Here is a 15346-nt window from a genome sequence, read left to right as displayed (position 1 = left end):
CTTCCACTGGCACTCTAGAGGATGGAAGGGAGTGTCCCTGCTCAACTTAATCTTATTGGTATAAATCTACTTTATCATCTTCAAGAAATACGTTTGTTCCTAATTGCATTGCCCAACAATTTTGTCATCCAAAACTTGATCTGTCACAAAGGAGGTATAAGTGATTATACTATTGGGCAAGAATAGAAGCCTGCAGTCAATATCCAGGAATGCACTGAAGTTTTGAGACATAGTAACCCAGACCTACTGGGATTTTTGACTTAAGCAGTGTATTTTTTTGACATATACTGCATTTTTTTATTGCTGTACAATATTTTGTTTTTTTGGATGATATCACAGTTCTTTTGTCTGTTGATAGACATTCAGGTTGTCTCAGCTATTATGAATAATGCTGTTTGAACATTTGTATGCACATTTTTGTGTGGACATATGCTTTAACTTATCTTAATACCTAAGAGTGGAATTGCTAGGTCTTTTGGTAACTCTGTGTTTAACATTTTTAAAAGCTACCAAACTGTTTTACAAAGTTGCTGCACCATTTTGCATTCCCACTAGCAATGTATGAAAAGTTCCAATTCTTCGCATTCTCACCAACACTTGTGATTGTCCATTTTGTTTATTACAGTCATCCTAGTAGTTGTGAAATAGTTTCTCAATCCCAGTTCCTATACCTGGAACATCTTTCCTTTCCCTGCCCGTCTTAAAAATCCATCTTTCAAATTGTACCTTCTCCATAAAGCCTTTTCTTGACCACCCCAACTGGAAGTGATTCTTTCTTTCTTTAAATTCTCTAAAACATTGCTTATATCTCTCTTGTGGTATATTTATATCCCTTATGTTGTATTTCTTTGTATATCTTTATCATAAAGATAGAAAGTTACCACAAATGGAACTAAAATGGAAGGTACCATATCCCATTGATGTTTATTTATTTATTTATTTTTATTTTTTTTTAACGTTTATTTATTTTTGAGACAGAGAGAGACAGAGCATGAATGGGGGAGGGTCAGAGAGAGGGAGACACAGAATCTGAAACAGGCTCCAGGCTCTGAGCTGTCAGCACAGAGCCCGACGCGGGCTTGAACTCACGGACTGAGAGATCATGACCTGAGCCAAGGTCGGCCGCTTAACCGACTGAGCCACCCAGGTGCCCCTCCCATTGATGTTTAAAACCCTAGATTCTAAGTCTCTAAGGAGGTATGTATGGTGAAGCAAGAAGATAATCTTAAAAGGCAGATTATGATATGTACAAAAGAGAAATATTAGTAACTGTGTCCCTGTGTGTGTGTGTGTGTGAGTGATGGGTTACATTTTGGGAGTGCCTGCCAAATATGCCCTTAGGAAAATTACCTAATTCTAGGAATTAGGGAAGGTCAAGTCACTATATGCTACTCTGTGATAGAAATGGGAATTATGGGGCACCTGGGTGGCTCAGTCGGTTAAGCAGCTGACTCTTGATTTCAGCTTGGGTCATGATCATGGCTTGTGGGATTGAGTCCCACCTTGGGCTCTGCACTGACAGCACGGAGCCCATTAAGCAGTGTATTAATCTCTAACAATGCATTAGTAGAAAATACATGCAGACCAAAGGGCTTCTTAAAAGATCCATTTCACCGATCTTTACCCCTCTAGCCAAATTTGGTGTTACACCTTTTAGAAAGAACCTCATAATCCAGCATTCCCATCAGTGGCTTGTAAGTCAAAAGCCCTGAATTTGGTTTGTGCCTCAATATAGGATTTTGACCAAAACACTTAACCAAGACTCTTGCTTCCCCTGTCTGCAAAATGGGATTTGCTTTATGTGAAGTTCCTCATGTTAGTCTAATGTCAGGACAAGATGTAGTTGAAACAAGGAACTATTACATTCAGCTGTAGCAGAAGGAAGGTAGATTAGAACAAAGACATTTTCATCTCAAAGAAACTTGGATGGGAATTGAGGAGCCCTGACAGCACAATATGGAAATTAGGAGAGAAAATCAAGAAAGAAGAAGGTGGAAATCTGACAAATCAAGATGCACATTCATGGATATTTTCGTTTTGATGATAGCAAAAGAATGATATATTTGCATACCATGTAAATACTGTGTGTGCTTAACAAAAGTCCAGTTTCCTTTCATAGAGTTCTTGAAGGACAGGAGAGATCCATTTTTCTGAACAGCAGTAGACAGGGAAATGATTGATGCGCCACCTTCTGAATACCTCTTCAAATCTGATATCTGTAAAATAGTTGAACTACTGGGAGAGAAGCTGAATAAAATACAAAGAAGCTTCATGGTCAATGTAGGGCAGGAAAATTAGTTCTCCCCTTACCTTCTGAATTCTTGCCTGAGACCCATGTAAGGAAAGACAGACTAACAAGAGGAAAACAAACAGCAGCTTATTAACATGTGTACCCCATGTATAAAGGGGAGAAACTCGGGGAAAAAAGAATAACTCCCTGAGGCGGCTTGGAATTCAGGCTTAAATACCATCTTAATGGGGAAAGGGGGTGGGATGTAGGCATCTTAGGGAAGAGTAAATGGGTTTTAAGGGAGATGAATGGGCCCTTGGAAGAACAGATGGGAGGTATAATAGTTTGTGACACAGTTTGTCTGGGTGTGGTGTTGACTTCTAGTCTCCTCTCCTGTGATGAGAGTCAGTCTTCCGTGGTTGATGAAACTCCCAGGGAGGAGATTTGTGACAATTGAGTTCCTTTTGGAGGATCTGTCTTTAGGCAGATAGCGTTGTTCAGAAAACTCCTCTCCTTGTGTTTGCTGGTTTTTGTTTTTTTGTTTTTGTTTTTGTTTTTGAGTGATAACACCTAGGCAGCATATTCTGAGGTGGCATATTCTGGGGCAGCATATTCTGCTACCATTCATTAATATTTGCAAGTAGAAAAGGATTTCTTGGATCAGAAGGTATTACCTGAGCAATGGACATTATTACCCTAACAATATTCAGTACTTTGTAGTTTAAAATTACTACCACTTGAGGCATATTTCCTGAGGACTTCACAAGTAATAAATGCATGTCTTTTTTAAACAACCTAATGACATCAATTTAATTAAGATCAAGTTAAAATATAATATAGGTTTCTCTCTTTACTCCTCCTTTTACCACCTGCTTCTCCCTAAGAAGGTGACTGACTCTGAATGGGAGCAAACTCCCCTTATCTTCTAAAACAGGTTTTAACAGTGATGAAGTGTTTTTTGGGATGCATCATAGTCTGGTTATTGCCTTTGGGAGAAGATCATGGCCATCTTAAACCTGCCTACCCCAACACCTTGTCTGTGCACAAAGGCAACTGCACTGGCCTCAGGGTTGCTAAATTCCCACAGAAACCCATATGCCATGAAAATGGAGTATCATGTCTGCATTCTGTTTCCTCAGCCTACCCATAATGGGTAATCGTATCTAGATCCCAAGAGGGACTTACTAACAGTCTCAATCCCCTGAACGGTTATTATGCAGAAGATGGTGGCCAGCTGCTGTCCATTGTCTCCAAGAGCAGACCAGAGAGACCAGATTTAAACTACAGCACAAGATGTTTTAGTTAGACACCAGAAAGAATTGATTGTTACTGTTTTAAGACACAGAATTGGTAACCAAGGGCAGCTATGAAATCACCTGCCTTGAGGATCTTTAACAAGAAAGACAGGCAGGTGGACTAGGGCAGGTATACATAGAGGCCACTCTTCATCGATTTCCCCCTAGGGAGATGTGCACTTGTCCTTAGAACTTGTCTCATAAGACTGATCCCGAGGTGGGTCCATTCCTTATCCCCTCTACCAGATGCTAACAATGTTTAGGGCAAGAAGAAGGTCTGGCCTGGTATCTCAAACATAGTAGATATTCAAGATGGATTTCTGGAGTGAATTAATTAAATTCAGATGAAATTTACCTTTGCAATTCCTCAATTCTTTACCTTCCTTTCTACCTCTTCCTCCTTTCAGTGCCCTTCTCAGCTCAAGCGATCTCCCAAGTCTCTTCTAGTTCAGAAATTTTAGTAGTCTGGGTTTCCTTGTGTTGGTACTACACCATTTTGCCTTTCTTTGGAAGCACAGATCTGATAGTCATACCTGAATCTGAATTCCTTAATAACAGAGTGATTGCTTCCAATTGTACACATTATTTCAATTCAATCTCACAACTCTGTGGATTAGGCATAATCATCCTAATTTACAAATAAGCTAAAGCTTAGAGAGACTGTGACATGTTCAAGGTCAAATAGCTAACAAGAATGTAGACTCACATCTGTCTGACTCCAAAGCCCAGTATTCAAACAAGGTCATATGAGCTCTTTCATTGAGAAAGAGAGAGGTGGGTGCAGAGAGGGAAAAACAGAGAGAAACAGAGAGACAGACAGAGAGCACTCAAAGACATTAGTCTTCAGTGATGGGATAGCAACTCCAATTCTCTGGGGTGAAGGAGATATAAATTGAATCTTATAAATTCCTGCAACATTCCAGAGCAATCCTGGAATCCTGCCCCTTAAGCCTATCTGACCTTACACCAGCTACTGCTTAGCACCTGCAAAATGCAGGCAGGCCCTAGTTGTCTCCTGGGATAGGGGTTTCCAGGTACCAGAAGCTATGGAGCTGCTTAGGGCCCTAATATTTGAGTGTATGTCACTGCCTTGCAACCTTAGGACTCTAGCATTTCATCCACTGGCAGAGTTACCTGTCAACCCTCCCCTTCTGGCATGGGAACCACCGGAAGTTGGATCTCTGTCAACAGTGCGGTTTGGTTTATTTTCCACTCCTTCAGTTGCCTTTTGTTTTGATCTTGGACCATTAATCCAAGGGGGAACTTTTGATCAGACTGGATCACAGAGCTCCGAGACTGTGATATATTTAGCTGCCATATCAGAAGTAAGAAATACAGAAACCAGTAGCACACACGGCCCACAAGGCCTTGTGCACTAAGTTCTCCCAGTGAAGTTCTTACTGTTCGGCTACATATTGATCTTCCCAGACTCCTTTTAAAGAAAGTTATAAATTCTCCCCACCCTACGCCTGCAACTATGGTGTAATTTCCTGGGAAAGTGTGGTTTAATTTGTATGTAATTTTCTTGGATCGAATAAATCACCCTAAAGCAATTGTCTATTGAAGTTTTGTTATTCCATATGCAAAGAAGATGGTCCAGTTATTGTAGACTGGAGACTCGCCTATTCTACAGGTTTACTTGCGATGGCACTGGTCCAGGTTTGCAACAGAGCGCCCTGAGCTGGAACTTGGAGCCCCCATTGTGGAAGAATAAGAAACTCTGGGGACACACCCAGTAAACTTTCAAATTCTCTATGTTATACATTCGTATGCAAGGTGGCGTGGTATAGTGACTAGGAATATAGACTACAAAGCCACGCAGCCTGGGTTCCAGACCTGCAGGGGCACCAGCAAGCTTCGCGACTCCTCTGCACTTCTGAGGAGTCACTGGCAAAATGGCCCTTTTCCCCGGGGCTGTCATGACTGACAGTTACATGAGTTGATATTAAGTGCTTGGGACACACCTGGCATATAGTAAGTGTCCTACAGCTAACACAGCACCTGGTGCCCAGTGGCTCAATGAATGCTTGGGAATGACTGGCAGCACATCCTGCCGCTCAGCTGTGATCATCCCGGCAGGGGACCCCTACCCCTAGATCAGAATGACAAATTGTGAGAAGTTGGAATGACGGACCAAGCAGAGAATGAAATATATTTCTTTGAGGTTCTTATAACAATACTGACTTTCCGGAGTCAGGGATTCCCGCGTGGAGTCCTGCATATGAAGAAGGAGCTAGAGGCCTGGGGCGGAAAAGGGCCCTGCATGTTCTTCAAACAAGAGAAGTAGCCTCTGCTCACCGTGCAACGCTCTCCTCCATGTTGTAAACAAGCCACTGAGCTCCACTAGAGGGCGCTGTGCTGAGAGTGCCGGCTGGGGAGCCTAGAACGGCCTAGGCCTTCCTGGCAGGTGTGTGCAGAGCACCCCCCTACACTTCTCATGTACGACTTTGGTCTCTGCTGTATTTTTCTTCCTGGTACTTCGAGGTCCCCCCCCCGCCCCGTCCTCCTTCGCCCTCTGTCTTGTGATCCCAAGCCTCTGACCAAGAACTGTGCAAATCAATTGCCAACATTTAGATGTCATAGAAAACATGATTCTGTGATCCACTGGGGAAAAGCTGTGATGTAAGCATTACGTCTGTAACTGATCCACTTTGCTTCAGTATGTCTTCAATATATGAGTTTTTATGCATGTATATACATGCACATATGCACTCGTGCATAAACTTTGTAAGTAATTATACATATATACACTTTAAAGACTATGATGTCTGTATTCATACTGTCCTAAAGTATAAAATGCCTTGCTTCTTTTTTAAAAGTAGGCTCCCCACCCAACGTGGGGACTTGAACTCAGCCCTGAGATCAAGAGTCGGATGTTCTATCAACTGAGCCACCCAGGTGCCCCTTAAAATGCCTTGCTGCTTCTGCTGCCTGAAGCTTTTGGTTTTGTGTTCCTCTACCTTTCCGTGACTGAAATCCCCAGAATAATCCCATTACATCAAATGATGAATGTAGTTCAATGCCTAGAAGAGAAAGAAAGAAAAATCTGTCCCATCTCATATTTTTCTAGCATGAGAATGCTTTATATCTTTTCAGAAAGGATTAACTTTACCAGCTGATGAACTTGGTATTCCTACCAAGTATATTAGTTGACCATAGTTTTTTTTTTTTAATGTTCATTTTTGAGAGAGACAGAGAAAGAGACAGAGCATGAGTGGTGGAGAGGCAGAGAATGAGAGGGAGACACAGAATCCGAAGCAGGCTCTAGGCACTGAGCTGTCATCGCAGAGCCCGACGTGGGGCTTGAACTCGGAAACAGTGAGATCATGACCTGAGCCAAAGTCGGACGCTTAGCCAACTGAGCCACCCAGGTGCCCCCAGCTGACTGTATTTTATGCATATCTCAGTTTTGACATTTGCTGAGCAGTATATCATCGCCTATCTCCACCTTGGGCTCCCTACCTCCAGACTCTAGTATTCAAGAAAGGAGACGGGTGCTTCTCAACCTTCCCTAACAGCACCCAAAATGTAATTTGTTAGAGGCGCCTGGGTGGCTCAGTCGGATGAGTGTCTGACTCTTGACTTCCACTCAGGTCATGATCTCACCGTCGTGGGATCAAGCCCCATGTTGGGCTCCAAGCTGAACATGGAGCCTGCTTAAGACTCTCTCTCTTACTGCCCCTCTCCCTGTTCACACATAGTCTCTCTCTCTCTCTCTCTCTCTCTCTCTCTCTCTTTCTCTCTCTCTCTCACACACACACACATTATATATATATATATATATATATATGAAGTAGTGATGTTCATGTACTTGTGTATGTAAGAGAGAGAGAGACAGCGTTGTGGAGGGGGGTTGTCTGCAAAGAACAGAAACTCACTTCTAGCTCAAGAGAAAAAGGGTCAGGGTTTGATGGTAGGAATTTCTGAGAACACTAGAACTGGAAAACATATCAGGATTTCAGCAGTTTCAAGACACCCATCCTCTTTCTCGCTGCTTCAAAGTCTCCCTTGTGACAAATTTTCTCATCTTTGCATATCAGTCCTTCTTCCCTTTGGTCCTCACTGATCCGTCTCCTCTACATTCTTCGGTGTAAATTCTGACAGACTTAGCTCATTCCTACTACACTAGTGGACAGCACCATTTCCACAGGCTGCCTCGTGGACTGATGCCCAGCCTGTGACTGGGCTGTCTGAGGTCACAGGCACACTCTGATCTAGTCAGTAGCTATACCTTCCCAAAATACTGCCTGGCCTTGCCACTTTGAAGGATGGAAGGTGACAGGCTATGGGCTAGAGGACAATAGTTAAAGGGAATAATAAATGCAGCAGGAACATTACAATTCATGTAGAGTATCCCTGAAAAGGGGTGCTGGGACTGTAACAAACAAGCAAATGGATGACGACTGCGCGATTGTTATCTGCCAACTTTGTTCCAGATTCTTCACACGTAATCCCTCACTTGACCTTTGATGATGTGGTATTAGGGTTGTCAGATTTCGCCAATAAAAATACAGAACGGATGCCCATGCACTATTTGGGACATACTTATACTAAGAAATTATTTGTTGTTCATCTGAAATTCAAATTTAACTGGGAATATTGTATTTCATCTGGCAACCCTGTGTATCCCCCATTGTACAGATGAGAACACAAGCATGAGAAGACAATTTGCCCAAGAACACACATCTAGGAATTGGCAAAGCCAATTTGGCTTCAGGTCCTGTGCTTTTTTTTTTTTTTAACCTTTATTTATTTTTTTTTTTTTGAGACAAAGAGAGACAGAGCATGAACGGGGGAGGGTCAGAGAGACGGAGACACAGAATCCAAAACAGGCTCCAGGCTCTGAGCTGTTGGCACAGAGCCCGACGTGGGGCTTGAACTCACAGACCGTGAGATCGTGACCTGAGCTGAAGTCGGACGCTCAACCGACTGAGCCACCCAGGCACCCCACAGGTCCTGTGCTTTTAACCACTGTGCTAAACTGCCACATGCAAACACTCAATGTGCACACGTACGCACATGCGCGCACACACACACAGACCCACACACCCACAGACCCTAATGAGGGTGTTTTGTTCTTGTCAGCTTTCAAAAACAAAAGTCAAACACCAATGAGTCCTTAGCGGGTGTATTAATCAGGATCCAGGCAGAAGACAGAAATCACACAGAAATCCCAACAGGAAACATTTTAGTATAAAGACTTGTTAACTCTATGAAGGTTTTTGACTTTTAAGAGGTACAAGCGAAGGCTCAGGGCTGGAAAGGCAGTAACTAGAGGAAGCAGGAATTTCACCCAGGACTCAGGGAAAAGAAAACAAGGAAGAAACTTAGAAACTCTGAGAAAAGGGCCCTGCAAGGCTGGGTCCTGACCTCGGGAAGAGTTTCCGGTTGTGACAGGAACATGCCACCTGTAGCATGGGGAGAGGGAAGGGGTGGAGGATGCCCACTCTTGAGCTGCAAAGGGCAGGCTGCCACTGCAACAAAATGCCGCTGGGATACTGCGTCTGATCTGTGACCTGCCACACCGAGAAACAGAAGACCAGAAGGAGAAGAAAAAGACCTTCCTTTCTCATCCAGCCTTGCATTGTCCCTCCCACACTACTATTGTCAACGCCTAACATTAAGCCAGCTGGCAAAGAGAATATAGCCCATAGAGTCCAGCTCCTGTAGTACAAAGCAGGATACAGGGGGTGAAACTGAAGTTTGGAGCTGAAAGATACTAAATTAATAACAGGTGCATCTTATCCCGACGATGGAAAGAAGCCCAAAACATCATCATGCAAAAGGAAGATAAATTGACTCAGATATGCATTTGCTCTTAAAAAACCGAAGGTTTTCATGAAAGCATCTCTTGGAGTAGAGCTGTAAAATGCAGTCTGCTGCCAAGGTATTGGATAAGCAAGACAAGGTGTTATGAAGCCTGTTGTGGAAAAAAGATGCAGAACACGGAGAGGTTTTTAACTGAACAAATGCCTGGTACAGAGTTAATAGAGCCGGGAAATTCATTTTGTAAGAAACCAAGTAAAGCCAAAAATCAATCATTACAGGATAGATCACTTTTTAAGGAGCCTCCTTAGTTATTACTTTCAAATGGATGGTGATAAACATTTTCTATGAAGCATATCATTTACCTCCTGGACTCCTGGCATTCCTGGAGAGGGTAATACTGATGTTTGCAGAGTCAGGGGCACACACTTGATGAACTGTGAAGACCCCATTCACTGCCAGAAGGGAATGGGTCTGGGGATGATGAATAGAGACAGTCTTTGTATGTGAAGGAGAGGAAGTCAGGCATCAGGTCTGTTACTTCAGTCGTGAGGTAGTAACCATTCTATATTGTCAGCAGTTACTTCTTTTTGTATAGAACCCTGACTTTCCTGCTTCCATAGCATCTTCTCTAATTGCAAAGTGTCCTCTCTGATTTGCTCTCTAGACAATCATGTCTGTCCTGCAAAGTGCTGACTCTCAGCCTTGCTGGGCAAATTGAACACATCACTCTTTGAAATGCCGATGTTGCCAAGGTCAGTCCAAGGGGCATTCTTCTATATTGAAAGTATACTTCACTCTCTTGCCTAGCCTAGCAGTGGTGTCTCTTAGTATTTATGGAACATCTACCCCTACAGCTGCACCTGGTCCACATTGATTGAGTCAAGACCCAAGCCATTCTGTATGAAAATACCTCCTATGTAGAGCCAATGCTCTGCATTCACTCTCTTCTTTAAACTGGAAATCAAGGCTACATCCTACTCCTTTTTCAAATATCTAAGCGTGATTCAAACATTTTTATATTCCTAATTCTTCCTTGAGGGGCAATATAGTATAGCTCCTAAAAGCATGGGCCAGTCTTCCTAGGTTCAAATCCTACCTCTAACCTCTACCAGATATATGAATTTGGATGAGATTTAAAAATTCCTTTATGCCTTGTCTCTTCATCTGTAAAATGAGTGCAAGGATAATTGTATCTATTTCAGAGAGCTATCATGAGAATTTATGTCCATATAACAGACTTAGGATCAATGGCTTTGGGAACAGCCCTCCTGCCCGAAAGAATTAGAAGGCATTGGCACAACAAGGAATACAGGACTATGATATCTGGAAGAAGAAAAACAAAACTAGCTGAGTCCTATGATTGCCCAGTTTCCCAACTGGAGGCCATTTATGAGCTGCAGTGTAGGTCAAAGAAATCCAAAGGACGTCCTGTGGTCTCACTAAGTTGATCAGAACTCAGAGTTTGGGGAAGCCAAGGCAGCTAGAATTTGTGGTGCAGAGAAGCTCCAGACAACTACAGAAGGGTCCCCTCAAGTCTTCGGCTAATGATCTGCTTTTGTGCGGACCAAAACCTCATGAGGTGGAGGAAATTATCACCAGAAATAATAGGCAAAGCAATTAGAGTTCATACAAAGCTGGAGATAGTGCCCATTCCAGCAACCAGAACAGAGAGAGATTATAATACACAAGACATTGGGCAGAGTTCTTAGAAGGGCAATCCTTTAAAGTTTGCTCTGGACCCACTTCATCAAACTTAAAAGCAAGCTTCTAAAGGAATAAACATATCTTCTAGTAATTTAATCATATTCTAGGACAAAAATCCAGCATTCTTTAAAGGATTACAACAATATCCAGAACTCAACATTGTAAGATTCACAATGTTTGTCATACCATAAGAAATTACCAGACATCCATAGAGATAGGACAATATGACCCATAGCCAGAAGAAAAATAGATCAATAGAAACAGATTTTAAAAATGAGAAAGATAATGGAATTAGAAGATTAGGACCTTGAAAAACTATTATAAATATGCTGACATATGTAAAGACAAACATGAACATAATGAAGAGGAAAATGGGATATATAATAAAGACCCAAGTAGAACCTCGAGAGATGTAAATGAGATTGAGAAATCACAAAAGCAAAAAAAAAAAAAAAAAAAAGGAGTGAAATTGAAGGCATACTAAGAGAAACTGCACTGAAACACACAAAGAAAAAACAGGAAAACAAGAAGTAAAAAGCCTCAGTGGACAGCAGACCACTTATAAATTGCTCAAATCAGAAGATAGTGCAACACCATCTTTAAAATGAAAAAAGGATTAAAAAAAAAAAAGAAAGGAAGGAAGGAAGAAAGAAAGAAAAGAAAAGAAAAAGCCAAACTTGATTTATATAGCCAGGGAAAACATCTTTCAAAAATGAAGGCAAAATAAACCCTTTTTTCATCTGATCATAAGCCAAGGGAACCCATCATCAGTGACCTACATTTAAAGAAGTCTTAAATAAAATTCTTCAGGCAAAAGGCAAGGGATAGCAAATGAAATTTTCTATCAATAGAAAGAAGTGGAGAATGCTGAAGATGATGGATATGTAGATAAATATAAAAGGCATCTTTTCTCATATTTTTAAGTCTCTAAAAATAATTGACTAATTAAAGCAAAAATAAAAATACTGTATTGTAGAATTAATAAAATACGTACTAGTAAAATGCATGACAACAAAAACAAAGGAAAAAAGAGGAAGTGGAAATATAATGTATGTTTTTTACACTGCGGATGAGAAAGTAAAATATTATGTGAAGGTAGATTGTGATATGAAGATAGATATTGTATATCCTGGAGCAATATCTACTTTTTTTGTTGTTGTTAATATCAGAATTTATTTATTTTTTCATTTATTATTTTTTAAATGTGATTTATTGTCAGATTGGCTTACATACAACACTGAGTGCTCATCCCAACAAGTGCTCTCCTCGATGCCCATCAACCCACTTTCCCCTCTCCCCCCGCACCCCCCCATTAACCCTCAGTTTGTTCTCTGTATTTAAGAGTCTCTTATGGTTTACCTCCCTCCCTCCCTGTTTGTAACTATTTTCCCCCCTCCCTTCCCCCATGGTCTTCTGTTAAGTTTCTCAAGATCCACATATGAGTGAAAACATACGATACCTTTTTTTTTTTTTTTTTTTTAGAGAGAGAGGGCACGTGAGTTGGGGAGAAGAGCAGAGGGAGAGAGAATCTTAAGCAGGCTCCATGGTCAGTGGGGAGCCTGATGCTGGGCTCGATCTTATAACCCTGGGATCATGACCTGAAATAAAATCAAGAGCTGGATGCTCCAACAACTGAGCATAAAATTAATAATTTTATATTTCAGTGGCACCTTGGTGGCTCAGTTGGTTAAGCATCTGATATTGGCTCAGGTCATGATCTCACAGTTGGTGGGTTTGAGCCCCACTGACAGCTTGGAGCCTGGAGCCTGCTTCAGATTCTCTGCCTCCCTTTTTCTTTCTCCCCCTCCCCCACTTATGCACATTCTCTCTATATATATATATCTCTCTCTCTCTCAAAAATAAATAAATAAAAACTTCTTTAAAATAAAAAAATAATCTTATCTTTCACCTTACAAAACTATGAAAAGCAGAGCAGGTTAAACCTAAAGTAATCAGAAGGAAGGAAATAATAAGGACAGAAGGATAAAAATGATACAGAAAAGCAACAGAGGAAATCAATGAAACCAAAAGCAGCTTTATTTAAAGAAACCAAAATTGATAAACTTCTAGCCAGCCTGATAATAAAAGGAAAGGACAAAAATTACCAGTATCAGGAATGAAAAAGGCAGAATCACTACCGATTCTATAGACATTAAAAGAAAAATCAGGAAATATTATGAAAATGTGCATGTGAATATATTCAACAACTTAAATGAAATTAAAAACTTGAAAAACACAAACTAAGAAAGCTCACTGAAGAAGAAATAAATAAATGGGAAAGTCATATATCTATCTAAAATTTTGAATCTATAATTTTAAGCCTTCCCACAAACTTCAGGTACAAATGCTTTCACTGGTGAATTCTATCAAATAATTAAAGAAGAAATAATACCAGTCCTACAAAAATGCTTTTATAAAGCAGAAAAGAAGGAATGCTTCCTAACTCATTGGCTCAGTATTATTCAGAAGCCAGATGTTATGAATAGACAACTATAAACCAATAGACTTCATGAACATAAACGCAAAAATCCTTAACAAAATGTTGACAAATTGAATCCAGCAACATATAAAAAAGAATAAACAACATGGCAAAGTGGAGTTTGTTTCAAGAATGAAATACTAAATTAATAATCAAGCAATGTGATTCATCATATTAATAGACAAAAAGGAAAATCATACAATCAACTCAACAGAGGCAGAGAAAGTATTTGAGAAAACTCAAAACTCATTCATGGTAAAAAAACAAAAAGCAAAAAACAAAAAACAAAAAAACTCTCAGAACACTGGGAGTACCTTAGAACTTCCTCAAACTAATAAATGGAATCTATGAGAAGCCAAGAGCTAACCTCATATTTATCAGTGAACAACTGTATGCTTCCTCCTTAAGACTAGAAAGAAGATAGGGATCTCTGCTTTTTTCACTTCTGCTCAACAGATATAGTCTTTGGCATTATAGTAAAGTAAGAAAAGGAATTGGGGGAAGTAAATTGGAAAGGAAGAAATAAAACAATCTTTATTTACAGTTGGTATGACCTTGTATATACAAAAAAAAATGGTGAATCTACGAAAAAGTGAAAAAGGTGAATAGAACTAGTTAGTTTAGCAAGATTGCACAATACAGACAATGCGATACACAACATATCAGTTGCATACCTATGTACTAGCAATGAATAATTGCCTTATTTACAATAATGTCAAACAACAAGAAATACTTAGCAATAAATTTAAAAAGTATGTACAAAACCTTCACACTAAGAATGGTATGTTTATCAACAGAAGACTCACTCAATATTAAGGTGACAGTTGACCTCAAATTGTTCTATAGATTCAACACAATAAATATCAAGCTGATTGTTAAATTTATATGGAAACTCAAAGGTCTTAGAAGAGTCAAGACAATTTTGAAGAAGAAGAAAATTTGCACGGGCTTGCACTACCTGATTTCAAGACATATTAAAAACTACAGAAAGGGCGCCTGGGTGGATTGGTCAGTTAAGCATCCAACTTCGGCTCAGGTCATGATCTCACAGCTTATGGGTTCGAGCCCTGCATCAGGCTCTCTGCTGACATCTCAGAGCCTGGAGCTTGCTTTGGATTCTGTGTTCCTTCTCTCTCTGCCCCTCCCCTGCTCATGCTCTGTCTCTCTCTCTCTCTCAGAAATAAATAAAAGTTAAATTTTAAAAAAAATTACAGTAATCAAGTATGATCTTAGAATAAATATAGAAAAGAAAATCTAGAAATAGACATATATATATGATTTTTTTTTGTCAAAGTTTCCAATTCAGTGATAGTCTTTGGAACAAGACTATCCAATAGTATTGGAACAATTAAGCATAAGGGAAAAAATTAAATTTGACTCATGTCACATCATACATAAAAAAAAAATTCATGGGACGCTTGGGTGGCTCAGTCATTAAGCATCTGACTTCAGCTCACGTCATGATCTCACAGTTTGTGAGTTGGAGTCCTGTATCGGGTGAACCCCGGCTCTCTCTCTCTCTCTCTCTCTCCCCCGTTCTCTCTCTCTTCTCCTTCTGGGATTCTCTCTCTCTCTCTCTCTTTCTCTGCCCCTTGCTCACTTGTGCCCTCTCTCATTCTCACTCAAAAAAAGAATACTTTCTTGCCAAACTTCCTGTTCCTTAAAAAAAAAAACAGAAAACAAAAAAACAACTCACAACATCATAAACTTAAATATAGAGCTACAATTTTAAAAGTTTAGAAGAAACCATAAGAGAAAAACGTTGTCCCCTTGAGTAGGTAGGTATAAGTAGGACACAAAATACAAACCAAAAATACTTATGAACTGAGCTTTATCAAAATGTAAAACATTTGCTCTCGAAAAAATAGT

The sequence above is a fragment of the Panthera uncia genome, chromosome B4 (genome assembly GCF_023721935.1).
Source record: "Panthera uncia isolate 11264 chromosome B4, Puncia_PCG_1.0, whole genome shotgun sequence".
In the NCBI taxonomy this organism is placed as follows: Eukaryota; Metazoa; Chordata; class Mammalia; order Carnivora; family Felidae; genus Panthera; species Panthera uncia.
Note: the sequence above shows the minus strand (reverse complement) of the source record.